This window comes from Magnolia sinica, chromosome 17 (genome assembly GCF_029962835.1).
Source record: "Magnolia sinica isolate HGM2019 chromosome 17, MsV1, whole genome shotgun sequence".
Taxonomy (NCBI): Eukaryota; Viridiplantae; Streptophyta; class Magnoliopsida; order Magnoliales; family Magnoliaceae; genus Magnolia; species Magnolia sinica.
Genome location: NC_080589.1, coordinates 72378905 through 72393556, shown reverse-complemented (window position 1 = coordinate 72393556; position 14652 = coordinate 72378905). Strand labels below are relative to the sequence as shown.

General features: G+C 40.4%; 1 pseudogene; it reads right to left on the bottom strand.

The window, feature by feature from the left end:
* Nucleotides 1-4015: 4015 nt before the first annotated feature.
* On the bottom strand, nucleotides 4016-14320 carry LOC131230629 (polyubiquitin-like; annotated as a pseudogene).
* Nucleotides 14321-14652: the final 332 nt, after the last annotated feature.

The window sequence follows — 14652 nt, the reverse complement described above, 5'->3', positions numbered from 1 at the left end:
TCTAAATCTCAAGTGGACCACATTACAGGAAATAGTATTGAATGAACGTTGACCATTAAAATTTTTTTGGGGGCCATAAAAGTTTTGGATCAATCTGATATTTGTTTTTTCACTTCATCTAGGTATGTATGACCTAATCAACAGATTGGATGTCAAATAAACGGTACAGTGGGCCTTAGGAGGATTTTAATGGTGGATATCCAATTACTATTGTTTTCCTGTGGTGTGGTCCTGATATTTATATCCCTCTCATTTTTGGGATCAGGCCCTAAAATGATATTTAAAAATGGATGAACAGAGTGGATGAAACACATATATCACCAAACACTAGCCAATCCGTTTCATTTTCCATGCGATTTATCTAGGACGTGGATTTACTGCAAAAGACTCTGGCAGGAAGTTACCTGGCTGGGAACCCATGTGGGGCCCACTATGATGTTTGTGAGAAATCCTCTCCATTCATCCGTTTTGTAAGTTCATTTTAGGACATGGTGCCAAAAATGAACCCTATCCAATGCTCAAGTGGGCCGAAAACGTGATAATTGAACATCCACAGTTTAAATATTAACGGGCCACATAAGTTTTCAATCATCCTAATATTTGTGTTTTTAGTTCATCCCAGTGGAAATGACGTTATTAATAGTATGGATGGCATGTAAGCATCATTGTTAAACCCAGGTAGGTTTCAACGTTAAGAATTTTCCTAACCACATTTTCCTTTAGTACGTCCCACTTGAGCTTTCTATACAGTTCATATTTGGCATCATGTTCTAAAATGAACTCACGAAATGAATGGACGGGGAGGATTTCTCACAAACATTAAAGTGGCCCCACCTGGGTTCCCAGTGCAGGAACTTCCCAGGGAAGCGTTTCACATGAAATCCATCTACATTTATCTAAGACTCAAGTGGCCACAATACTATAGTAACCCATAGTTGCGTTTTCATTGCTTAGAAGTCCGTGTGACCTCATGACGAGCAATAGACCTTAGAAATGTTTCGAACGATAGTTGCTTATCTCTCACTGCTTTCCTTGGTGTGTTACCCTCGAGCTTTAGATGTATCTCATTTTTAAGCCAATCCAAAAAAGTCGATGAAGAAGATGATCTAACACATAAATCATGGTAGAGTGAGAAAGTTTTGGGGATTAAAAGTTAGGCTGCATATTACACAATTTACTTGGGTAGAAAAAATCTCTTTTTGGAGCAATTTTGAAAGCAAAATCTTTTTAGTAGAATATGCTTAATGCATATCCAATCTACCATTAAGAAAGATCTTATGAAAAAAATAATATAGAGACCCCATTCTTTTTCTCATGTCCCAAAATGATCTCTAAAAATGGATGGACTGTGGATATAACAAATACACCAAAGGTGGGCACATAGAACTTGATGACATCACTTCAAGTCTCCTACTCAACTTAGAGGTAGCTAATCCGCGTCCCTTAGCCTAAGTGTAAGACATCCCTTAGCGTGAGTGTAAGAAAGAGTTATTTTTTTTTTTTTCTTTTTAATACTCTCTCAATGCTTTTTGTCATCTTATGGCTTATATGAATGCTCGTATATAACCTTCTTATGATATAATGCGCAAGACATGACTTTCTCTCTAATATATATATATATATAAAAGAATCATGAAACACTTTAATTAGCTTTGTTTTTAAGTTCTACATCTGGTGGATGCCCAGGGAAATCTTACGGCGTCCAATCAAGCAGCACTTTAATTAGCTTCGTTTTTAAGTTCTACATCCGGCGGACGCCCAGGGAAATCTTACGGCGTCGAATCATGCAGAACTTTAATTAGCTTTGTTTTTAAGTTCTACATCCGGTGGACGCCCGTGGAAATCTTACGGCATCACGACTGACGTTAGATTAAAGAAATGGATATATAAGCGCCCACGGAAATCTAACGGCGTCACGACTGACGTTAGATTAAAGAAATGGATTTCGTGCCAAAGCCTTCGAGGAGTTCTTGCACGGAATTGTCATGCAACTCCAATCTTAATGTCTTTAAGAAATTCACTTTGTCCATGAGATCTAAAATTTAAGTTCGTCAGATGATGAGAAAATTAAAAAAAAATCATGGATGAAGTGAAAACACAAAAGACTAACCTGATACAAAACTTTTGTTTCTATAAGAATGTTTAAACGGTGGTAATTGAAAACTTATTGTTTCCTCTTGTGAGGCCCACTTGAGTTTTGGACAATCTTAATTTTTGGTCTTTTAGTCTTAAAATGATCAGGTAAAACAGATGAACGAAGTGGATTTCTCACAAACATCTCTGTGGGACCCACTTAACATCCCAATTCAGTAACTTCGTGAATTGCCGCCTTTGTTTGAAAAAACAAAAAAAAACAAATGACTGGTCGGTTTGTTTGTTGACCGCTCTTTCTCCACCGTCCGAAACATCGAGCAAGTTCCAGCCTCTACAAATAGAAAGAATAAAACAGAAGCCGGTTTTGATTTGAACAAACCATCAATCTTGGCTTTCCCATTGAAAGAGGACCGTCAATTGAGCAACTGACCATGCCCGGTGCAGCCGCATTCTCATTCATTTCCATACTAGTCATCTGCTTCCTAACCATCAACACTGCAATCTCAGTTGTCCGATCACATGACGATCCATGGACCTTGGCCTTCGTGTTCTCCGTCTATGTATTGCTGATGCTGTTGTTTTGGTGCTTGCATGTGTATGACCGAAATTATGAGAAGAGGAAAAGATTGAAGATCCCTATATGGGTGGTGGCGACGGCCCTCAACGTGGTCTTCGCCTGTCGCGTTTCGACGATCATGAATGTATACATGAAGTGTTTGGTGTGGAGCATGGCTATCTTCAGCAGCAGTTTGGGATTTTACTTGTTCTTCATCTTCCCTAATAAGACCAACAACCATCCAAGAAAGTCATGATGGCCCATCTCAGCCCATCTCTGCTTGTTGCTAAAGTCTGTTATTGTAATAGTTGATAGCTAGTTATTATTCATTTTCATTAGTACAAGATTGTAATATTATAATTTATTTATTTATTTATTTTTCATGTATTAAAAGATTCATAAGTTAAATATCTCTGTAAATAAACTTTTTTGGATTAAATCAATACAGACAATTCGATAAGAATTCTCCAAAATAATTTTAATTTTCTGAGTTATCATTATTTCAGAGAGGTACATCTGGTCATTGAACATTGAGTCCTCTACCTGCATACCAACGCAGCGGTTCTCCTCATAATTATTACTAACATCACCACCGGCGTTCCTCTGTATCTGATCAATCCAATCTGGAACCACCACCGACTTTCACCTTTGCCTACACCCTCACAGCCCCGTTGCAGTTTGCGTAGTTATTATTCCTTTCCATAAATATAAGATAGATTGTATTTCTTTTTTCCTTTCACGTGGTGTAAGATTTATAAGTTGTACGTCTCTATAAATAAATTTTTCTGAGAGTAAATCAATACAAACAATTCAAGGAGAATTCTCCAAAATATCTCTAACAGTAATCAATAGCACCACCAGCTCTTCCAAGTTATTACCACCAGTATTACCCTATATTGGTAGTCACTACAAGAAAAGGGGGCTTTAGCCTTTAAAACTGTGGCTAAAGAGGTTAAAAACTGAGGGTAAAGCCTTTAGCCTCAGTTTTACCTCAATTATCCAAACCGAGGTTGAAATCCCTGTGGCTAAAGGCTTTAGCCTTAGTTTTAGCAACCAACGCTGAAATGACTTTTATAGCCTCAATTCTTCAAGAACCATTTTAGATTCAGTTTTCTCAAAATGAGGCTAAATCAAAATTTTAGTCTCCATTGTTTCCAACTGAGACTAAATCTAAATTTAGCCTCAATTACTTCCAATCGAAGCTAAAACTATTTTTAACCTTGGTTTTCAACAATCAAAGCTAAAGCCTTTAGCTACCAGAGTTATAGTCTCTGTTTAGATAACTAAGGCAAAACCGAGACTAAAGATGGATTTAGCCTCTTTTGACATCAACCGAGGCTAAATTCCGTTTTTATCCTAATCAACAAATGATTGAACCTGTGCATATTTCACCCATTTAACATTCATCAAGACAATAATCAACACAATATCAACAAAACAATTAATTTACCAAAACAAACTACAAATGTCTTCCTTTCCTAGCCTTCCACCCACAACATCTTTGAGAGATTAGTATGAATGTCAGGTCTTGCAGGGTAGCTAAAGCAAACATCTCTCAGTTCTATATGTCTGTTGATATCTTCCAACACAATTCCACTTGTGTCGTATGAGTTGATATCTGGTTTCCGTTTGATGGTCTCAAACATCTTGAATGCTGTTGCTCACCATGCTGCAAATGCATTCACAGATGGGGAAGCTTGGCCTAGAGGCCTGGTTCAAAAAAAAAAAACAAAAGAAGCAAGATTGCACAAAACCAAGGTTACCTAATTGCTTCGGTAATTTTATTTTATTTTTCTTTGCAGTATTAATTCTACTTGATCATGCATGTATGGAATAACCGATTCTAACTTACATTCCACCAGTCATGGTTCCTATCATGATATTGATGACATCGCCACCGGTGTACCCTTTCTGGAGTATCAATTTGGAGCCATACCAGACAGCTAATCCATAGCTACTGAATATGATAAACAGAACAGCGGCGATTCCTAATCCAGAGGCCACCCCTTGTCGGATAGTCGACTGGTATGAAGTTTCCAGAGACCTGTTATATTTCGTGATCGCTTGCTTCTCACCAATGTATGAAGAGATTGGTAGATAACAGTACATATCTCATGCTAATGTCTGAAAACATCATCCAAATGACTAACACACACAAAAACCTAGAACTATCATAGCAGTGCATTTATTCAAACAAACCATCAGAATCTTAAGCTAAAGGACTGTTCTAGAGTTTTTCACCAAACCATACTACCAAGAATGCCAATTCATCTAAAACCTGGCACAGACTTAGAAACCACTACGGAGGTGGAGGACAAGGTGAAGGGTGGATTCCTTATGTATGTTGTAATCCGCCAGCGTGCGCCCATCCTCAAGCTGCTTACCAGCGAAGATGAGGCGCTGCTGGTCTGGTGGGATCCCCTCCTTGTCTTGGATTTTTTCCTTCACATTGTCAATCGTATCAGAACTCTCAACCTCCAAAGTAATGGTCTTCCAAGTGAGAGTCTTCACAAAAATCTACATGCAGGGCGCAGCTTATAACCTCCTTGCGGTACGGTGCGCAAGAGACCGACTCTCTCTCTCTCTCTCTCTCTCTCTCTCTCTCTCTCTCTCTCTCTCTCTCTCTCTATATATATATATATATATATATATATATATATATATAGGTGAATGCTCACCTATGCACCAGTTCTCACGGAACTCGTGTGGACTTTTTTGTGGGCCCATCATACATGATGTGAGTCCGAAATCTAAACTGTCCACGTGATGCAGCACCCCATGAAACTCCTAAGGCCTAACTTTTACTTTGATCCAAAACTTTGGTGAGCCATGAAAGAAGAAAACATTTTCATCCCTTGATTTGCATTTCTCTTTGCTATAGCCAATTTTAGATCAAGGTGAAATTTGGCCCCATGGAGTTTCATGGGATTCCGCATCACATGGACCGTCTGGATTACAATCCCATGACACGTGTGTAAAGGTGTGCACGTGAGCATGCCTCTCTCTCTCTCTCTCCCTCTCTCTCTATATATATATATCATGAAGCACTTTAATTAGCTTTGTTTTTAAGTTCTACATTCGGTGGATTTTTCACGTACTTAATAAGCATGTTAGGGGGCTGTTGCATAAAACCTTAGGATCTAGCCTCCCAAAACACACCAGAATTATGGGATAATAAAGCAATGAAATAAATCAAAGCATAAACTACACGACACAAGAGATTTTTATGTGAAAAACCCTCAAAGAGGTAAAAACTACGGGACCTCGTCCATATCAACAATCCACTATGAAGTAGAACGTTACAATCGATCACAAGCACACACTGCTTGGATTAAACATTCTTCACTCACGCAGGAGTGGATAAATAATATGAGAATAAAGACAAATTGGAGAGATCTCACCGATTATGAGGACATAAAAGCGCTAAGATGTTGAGTGCATAGTAGATCACCTCTACGAGCAGAACCTCCCTTCCACAAGCTTCCTTTCACACACACACACACACACACCTTTGATAGCCCTAAACCCTTTAACAAACCCTTGTAAAGTTTTAGGAAACTCTCTTGCCTTACCTAGAACAACCCTAGGGACCCCTATTTATAGTTTAGGCAACTCTCTTTTGCACCTCTTGCGAAACCGCCTCAAATTTATGCAGTCCGCACAAAATGTGGATATGAATCTGCGTAACTTCGATTGGTCTAGTAGAGTCCTTGACTGGTCGAGTGGCCCACTCGACCGGTCGAGCACCTCCCTCGACTGGTCGAGCATCACGGAGTCCCAAACTAATTTGCTTGTTAGACTTTTAGTCGAGCACCACTCGACCGGTCGAGTGGCCTCCTCGACTGGTCGAGTGAGCTCATTCTCTCATCTTTCTGAGGAGGAAAAACAGATCAAATCTCCCCCTTTCTGACTCAGGAGGAATTCGCTTTATTCAAGCTAACTAGGTTTCTACAAACCTCAAACTTACCCTTGAGCAATGCCTTGGTCATCATGTCTGACCCATTATCGTCTGTATAGACCTTCTCAAGCTGTAATACCTTCTGTTCCAAAGTATCCCTGATCCAGTGATACCAAATCTCTATGTGCTTCGACTTGGATTCTTGCTCAAGTGTATAACACCTTCACTATCGCAATAGACCACGTGCTGCTCCTGCTTCAGGCTAAGTTTCTGTAGGAACCTCTTCATCCAAAGCATCTCTTTACATACCTTTGTGACTGCAATGTACTCGACCTCTGTCGTCGACAATACTACGACCTTCTGTAGCTTGCTTTACCAAGAGACCACTCCTCCTGCAAACGTGAACATGAATCCCAATGTAAACTTCCTGGAGTCCATGTTACCTGCTATATTTGCATCTGTGTAGCCCTCTAACACAAGTTTTTCGTCACCATAGTATAGGCTCAACCTGGATGAGCCTCTTACATACCACAGTATTCATTTCACCGCTGCCCAATCCTCTTTGCCAAGATTGGTAAGATACCGACTGATAACACCAACTGCATATACTATGTCTGGACACGTACACACCATATCATACATCAAACTTCCTACTGCTGACGCGTAGGGTATCTTCCTCATCTCATTCACCTTTGCCTTCGTCTTGAGACATTACTTGTCGCTTAATCTGAAGTGACTATCTAGTGGAGTACTGACCGGCTTCACTGCATTCATATTGAATTGCTATAGGACTTTCTCAATATATTGTTCTTGTAACAGCTAAAACTTCCTGCTGCTTCTGTCATGGGTTATCTCCATTCCTAGAATCTACTTAGCTGGGCTCAAGTCTTTCATCGTGAACGACTTGCCCAACTCCTGTTTTAGCCTGTTAATCTTCTTGATGTCTTTTCTCATGATGAGCATGTCATCAACGTATAATAATAGAATTAAGGAATCACCATCTGAGAACTTGCGCGTGAACATACGGTGGTCCAACTCCTTTCTGTCATACCCATGCTTTAACATGAATGAGTCGAACTTCTTATACCATTGCCTTGGAGCTTGTTTCAGCCCATACAAGCTCTTCCTTAGCCTACACACCATATGCTCTTTGCTTTTGACTTCGAACCCCTCTGGTTGATGCATGTAGATCTCTTTTTCCAGGTCACCATGGAGAAAGACAGTTTTAACATCTAACTGCTATATATTTAAATCCATGCTAGCTGCAACCCAAGCAACACCCGTATGGATGTCATCTTCACCACTGGTGATAATATCTCCTCGAAGTCTATGCCTTTCCTTTGACCTAATCCTTTCACTATAAGTCTGGCCTCGAACCTCGTTTGTGAATTCTTTTGCTCAATCTTCTTTCTGAACACCCACTTGTTGCTCAAATCTTTCTTGCCCTTAGGCAGTTTCACCATATCATAGGTGTGGTTCTTATGCAAGGATTCTATTTCCTCTTGCATAGCTTTTAACCACTTCCTCTTATACTCGTCGGCTAGGGCCTTAGAATAATCTTCTAGCTCTCCCCCATCAGTGAGCATAATATACTCATGCGGCGAGTACCTCTTGTATGGATGTCTGTCCTTAGATGATCTCCTCACCTGTGGCTCAATAGGTGGATCAAGTGGGGGATGCTCCCCTGGTCCATCTTCTATAGAAACTTTCTCATCCTCTACACCTTGCTGTACTCCCCCGTCATCAGGCACCACGGGAGGAATAACTTGATCCATATCCTCTAGCTCTCCTGAATTAGACTGCGCCTTTTCTGGCTTACAAATGTCTTCAATACATTTATCTTCAAAGAAAACCACATCTCTGCTCCTGACGAGCTTCTTCTCAGTCGGATCCCATAATCTGTAGTCGAACTTTTCATTACCATACTGCTTGATCTTCATATCGAGCTTGCACCTCTCGTCCTTTGGTATGTAAACGGATGCTTTGCATCCAAACACTCTGAGGTGACTGTACGATGGATCTTGTCCAGTCCATATCTTCTCGGGTACTTCTCCATTCAACGGGGCTGATGGAAACCTGTTTATCAAATACATTGTCATGTGCATTGCTTCTCCCCAGAACATCTTGGGCAACTTTGTATGGGATAACATGCATCTGATTCTCTCTATAATGGTGCGATTCATTCGCTCAGCTACACCATTATGCTAGGGGGTCTTGGAATCTGTCTGTTCATGCCGTATACCTAGGGACTTACAATACTTATGGAAGTCACCAATGTATTTACCACCATTGTTTGTGTGGATACATTTCAATGATCTACTTGTCTCTTTCTCTCGACCATAGCATGAAACAATTTAAACACAACAAAGACCCCATCCTTGGATTTCAAAGCATAGGCCCAAAGCCTCCTAGATGCATCATTTATAAAAGTGACAAAACACAATGCCTCACCCAAGGTTTTTGTCCTCATAGGACCACAAACATCAGAATAAACCAATTCTAATGCATGAACTTTATTAACATGAGAAGCAGATTTAACGAATGAAACTCTATGCTGTTTCCTTGATAAATAATCAATACAGGTTTTGAAAGGTAAACTTGTCACGTTTGGAAGGAGTCGTTTCTTTGCTAGTAACTGAAGCTCTTTTTCACTTATGTGGCTTAGACGCGTGTGCCACATATCAATAGCTGAATCTTTCGTTGCGTTTAACCCACCCTTGCATACACTGACACTTGCCTTATAAAGGGTGCAACATTTCTTTCCTTTGGCCATGACCAATGAACCCTTGATGAGCTTCCAATGCCCACCAACAAATCGGCTTTCATAGCTATCATCATCCAACCTTCCCGTCGACATCAATTTGAGGCGAATGTTTGAAATGTGCCTTATATCCCTGAGAACCAATGTGTGGCCCACATCGGTCTTCACACAAATATCACCGACCCCTATGATCTTCGTTATGCCAGAAGTTTCCATCTTCATGGTCCCATAGTCGCCTGAATTGTAGCTTGTGAAGAAATCCCTGCGTAGAGTCGCATGAAACGAGACTCCCGAGTCTATCACCTAGTCGGTGTCTTGACTCGTTACCGTGAGACAAACATCATGATCTACTAAAAGAATAATTACAACGTCGCCATCTGAAGTCACCGCAGAGGAATCTGATTCATCTTCCTTCTCATTTCCTTTTTCTTTCTTGTCATTGTTCTTCTTATGACATTCATGCTTGTAGTGGCCCTTCTTGCCACAATTCCAGCAATTAACATCCTTCCTGGTACTCGACTTGCCTCTTGATTTATATCAGGCCTTCCCACCCTTTCTGTTCTCTCCTCTCCCTCGTTCTTGTGTCATAAGGGCCTCTTGCTGAGTAGACCCCTGAGACTTTCTCCTTGTCTCCTCATTGAAGACATAACTAGTTACCTGTTCCATGGAAACCTTTCCGTCTGGCGCGGAGTTACTCAGAGACACCACCAATGTCTCCCAACTATCAGGCAATGAGCTAAGCAATAGTAAAGCCTGTAATTCATCGTTCAAGACCATCTTTATAGCGGAGAGCTGGTTCAATATGTTGCTGACCTCATTCATGTGCTCAGCCATAGAACCACCATATTTGAACTTGAGATTCACAAGTTGTCTTATCAGAAAAATCTTATTGCCGGCTGTTTTCCTCTCATATAACCCTTGTAATTTCAGCCATAGGCTAGCGGCTGAGGTCTCCGTAGACACATAGTGGAATACGAAATTGTCCAACCATTATCTAATAAACCCCACCGCTTTCCGGTCCAATTTCTTCCAATCATTATTTGATATATCTTTTGTCTTCGCTGATATGCGCCTATAAATGGAGTATACAAGTCCTTGCAATAAAGCAACTCCTTCATCTTAGCCTTCTATATGGTCCAATTAGAACCATTGAGATTGATTATCCTTGATGAGTACCTTTCATAATTCAGAACAGATCCCACTTCGTTCAATAAACCTGGACGCTTTGATACCACTTTGTTGGGGGTCATTGCACAAAATCTTAGGATCTAGCTTCCCAAAACACACCAGAATTATGGGATAATAAAGCAATGAAATAAATTAAAGCATAAACCACACGACACGAGATTTTTACGTGAAAAACCCTTAAAGAGGTAAAAATCATGGGACCTCGTGCAGATCAACAATCCACTTAGAAGTAGAACGTTACAACCGATCAGAAACACACACCGCTTGGATCAAACCTTCTTCACTCACATATGAGTGGATAAACAATAAGAGAATAAAGAAAAATGGAGAAATCTCATCGATTAGGAGGACGTAGAAGCGCTGAGATGTCAAGTGCAAAGTAGATTACCTCTACGAGCAGAACTTCCCTTCCACAAGCTTCCTCTCTCTCTTTCTCTCTCTCTCTCTCCCTCTCTCTCTCTCTCTCCCTCACACACACACACCTTTGATAGCCTTAAACTCTTTAACAAACCCTTGTAAAGCTTTAGGAAACTCTCTTGCCTTGCTTAGAAGAGCCCTAGGGACCCCTATTTATAGTTTAAGCAACTCCCTTCGCACCTCTTGCGAAACTGCCTCAAATTTAGGCAGTCCGCACAAAATTCGGACATGAATCTGCGTGACCTCGATTGGTCGAGCGGCCCACTCGACCGGTCGAGCACCTTCCTCGACAGGTCGAGCATCATGGAATCCTAAACCAATTTGCTCGTTGGACTTTGAGTCGAGCACCACTCGATCGGTCGAGTGGCCTCCTCGACCAGTTGAGCAGCCCACTTGACTGGTCGAGTGAGATCGTTCTCTCCTCTTTCTTAGAAGGAAAAACCCATCAAAGCAGCCCTAAATATATAAGCAATGTCGGTGACAGGGTAATCTTACGACATCACGACTGCCGTTAGATTAAAGAAATGGATTTCGTGTGAAAGCCTTCCGAGAAGTTCTTGCACGGAAATGTCATGCAACTCCAATTTCAATGTCTTTAAGAAATTCACTTTGTCCATGAGATCTAAAATTTAAGTGCATCGGATGAAAAGAAAATTAAGAAAAATCATGAATGAAGTGAAAACACAAAAGACTAACCTGATTCAAAACTGCAATCTCATCGTCCGATCACGTGACGATCCATGGACCTTGGCCTTCGTGCTCTCCGTCTATGTATTGCTGATGCTGTTGTCTTGGTGCTTGCATGTGTATGATCGAAATTCTGAGAAGAGGACGAGATTGAAGATCCCTATATGGGTGGTGGCGACGGCCCTCAACGTGGTCTTCGCCTGTCGCGTTTCTGCTATCATGAATGTATACAAGTGTTTGATGTGGACCATGGCTATCTTCAGCAGCAGTTTGGGATTTTACTTGTTCTTCATCTTCTCTAATAAGACCAACAACCGTCCAAGAAAGTCGTGATGGCCCATCTCAGCTCATCTCTGCTTGATGCTAAAGTCTGTTATTGTAATAGTTGATAACTAATTATTATTCATTTTCGCAAGTACAAGATTGTAATATTATAAATTAGTTTTTTTTTTTTATCATGTATCAAAAGATTCACAAGTTACATCTCTGTAAATAAACTTTTTGGATTAAATCAATACAGACAATTTGATAAGAATTCTCCAAAATAATTTTAATTTTCTGAGTTATCATGGTATCAAAGAGGTACATCTGGTCATTGATCATTGAGTCCTCTACCTGCATACGAATGTAGCGGTTCTCCTCATAATTATTACTAACATCACCACCGGCGTTACCCCGTATCTGATCAATCCGATCTGGAACCACCACCGACTTTCACCTTCGCCTACACCCTCACAGCAATATTGTAAATTTTTTTTTTTCTTTCACGTGTAGTAAGATTTATAAGTTGTACATGTCTATAAATAAAATTTTCTGAGAGTAAATCAATACAAACAACTCAAGGAGAATTCTCCAAAATATCTCTAACAGTAATCAATAGCACCACCAGCTCTTCCAAGTTCTTACCGCCAATATTACCCTATATTGGTAGTGGCTACAAGAAAAGGGGGCTTTAGCCTTGGTTCAAAACTGTGGCTAAAAAGGTTAAAAATTGAGGGTAAAGCCTTTAGCTTCAGTTTTGCCTCAATTATCCAATCCGAGGTTGAAACTCGCGGGGCTAAAGGCTTTAGCCTCGGTTTTAGCAACCAAGGCTAAAATGACTTTTATAACCTCAGTTCTTCAAGTGAAGCTAAAAGAACCTTTTTAGCTTTAGTTTTTTCGAAATGAGGCTAAATCAAAATTTTAGCTTCCATTGTTTCCAATTGAGACTAAATCCAAATTTGGCCTCAATTGCCTCCAATCGAAGCTAAAACTATTTTTAACCTCGGTTCTCAACAATCAAGGCTAAAGCCTTTAGTTATGGGAGTTATAGTCTTTGTTTAGATAACTAACGCAAAACCGAGACTAAAGATGAATTTAGCCTCTTTTGGCATCAAACGAGGCTAAATTCAGTTTTTAACCTAATCAACAAATGATTGAACCTGTGCATATTTCACCCATTGAACATTCATCAAGACAATAATCAACACAATATCAACAAAACAACTAATTTACCAAAACAAACTACAAATGTCTTCCTTTCCTAGCCTTCAACCCACAACATCTTTGAGAGAGTAGTAGGTATGTCAGGTCTAAAGCAGACATCTCTCAGTTCTGTATCGCTGTTGATATCTTCCAGCACAATTCCACTTGTGTCATATGAGTTGATCTCTGGTTTCCCTTTGATGGTCTCAAACATCTTGTATGGTGTTGCTCACCCTGCTGCAAATGCATTCACAGATGGGGAAGCTTGGCCTAGAGACCTGGTTCAGAAAAAACAAAGAAGCAAGATTGCATAAGACCAAGGTGACCTAATTGCTTCTGTAATTTTATTTTATTTTTCTTTGCAATATTAATTCTACTTGATCATGCATGTATGTAATAACCGATTCTAACTTACATTCCACCAGTCATGATTGCTATCATGATATTGATGACATCGCCACCGGTGTACCCTTTCTGGAGTATCAATTTGGAGCCATACCAGACAGCTAATCCATAGCTACTGAATATGATAAACAGAACAGCGGCGGTTCCTAATCCAGAGGCCACCCCTTGTCGGACAGTGGACTGGTATGAAGTTTCCAGAGACCTGTTATATCTTGTGATTGCTTGCGTCTCACCAGTTTATGAAGAGATTGGTAGATAACAGTACATATCTCATGCTAATGTCTGAAAACATCATCCGAATAACTAACACAAACAAAAACCTAGAACTATCATAGCAGTGCATTTATTCAAACCAACCATCAGAATCTTAAGCTAAAGGACTGTTCTAGAGTTTTTCACCAAACCATACTACGAAGAATGCCAATTCATCTAAAACCTGGCACAGACTTAGAAACCACTATGGAGGTGGAGGACAAGGTGAAGGGTGGATTCCTTATGTATGTTGTAATCCGCCAGTGTGCACCCATCCTCAAGCTGCTTACCAGCGAAGATGAGGCGCTGCTGGTCTGGTGGGATCCCCTCCTTGTCTTGGATTTTTTCCTTCACATTGTCAATTGTATCAGAACTCTCAACCTCCAGAGTAATGGTCTTCCAAGTGAGAGTCTTCGCAAAAATCTACATGCCACCACGGAGACGGAGCACCAGATGAGAGGGTTGATTCCTTTTAAATATTATAATCAGCAAGTTTGCGACCATCCTCTAACTGCTTTCCAGCGAAAATCAGCCTCTGCTGATCTGGGGGAATCCCCTCCCTGTCCTGGATCTCGGGGGTCCAGAAATGGACCAAAAATCACATTGATTATAAATTTCTTTTTGTGGATTAGCTTGTTAGTACACACCCATGTCAGTACACACACTCCATGTTAGCCACCCCCCTAGGGATCGATACCAAGACCTGTGTGGAAACAAGGTATCTCCACTCAATTTGCCAGTTGAGCTATAGATATGGGTGTGATTTCAGGAATCCCTGTGAAAATTATTGTGGAAAAAATGACCGAGTGGACATCAATGACTTTTCAATTTCTACACCATTTATAATGGTTAGTATTATCTAATTATCTAATTACAATAATTTTTTCTATGGATGCCGATCATGAAGAGACATGAAGTGTGTTGGGTTTT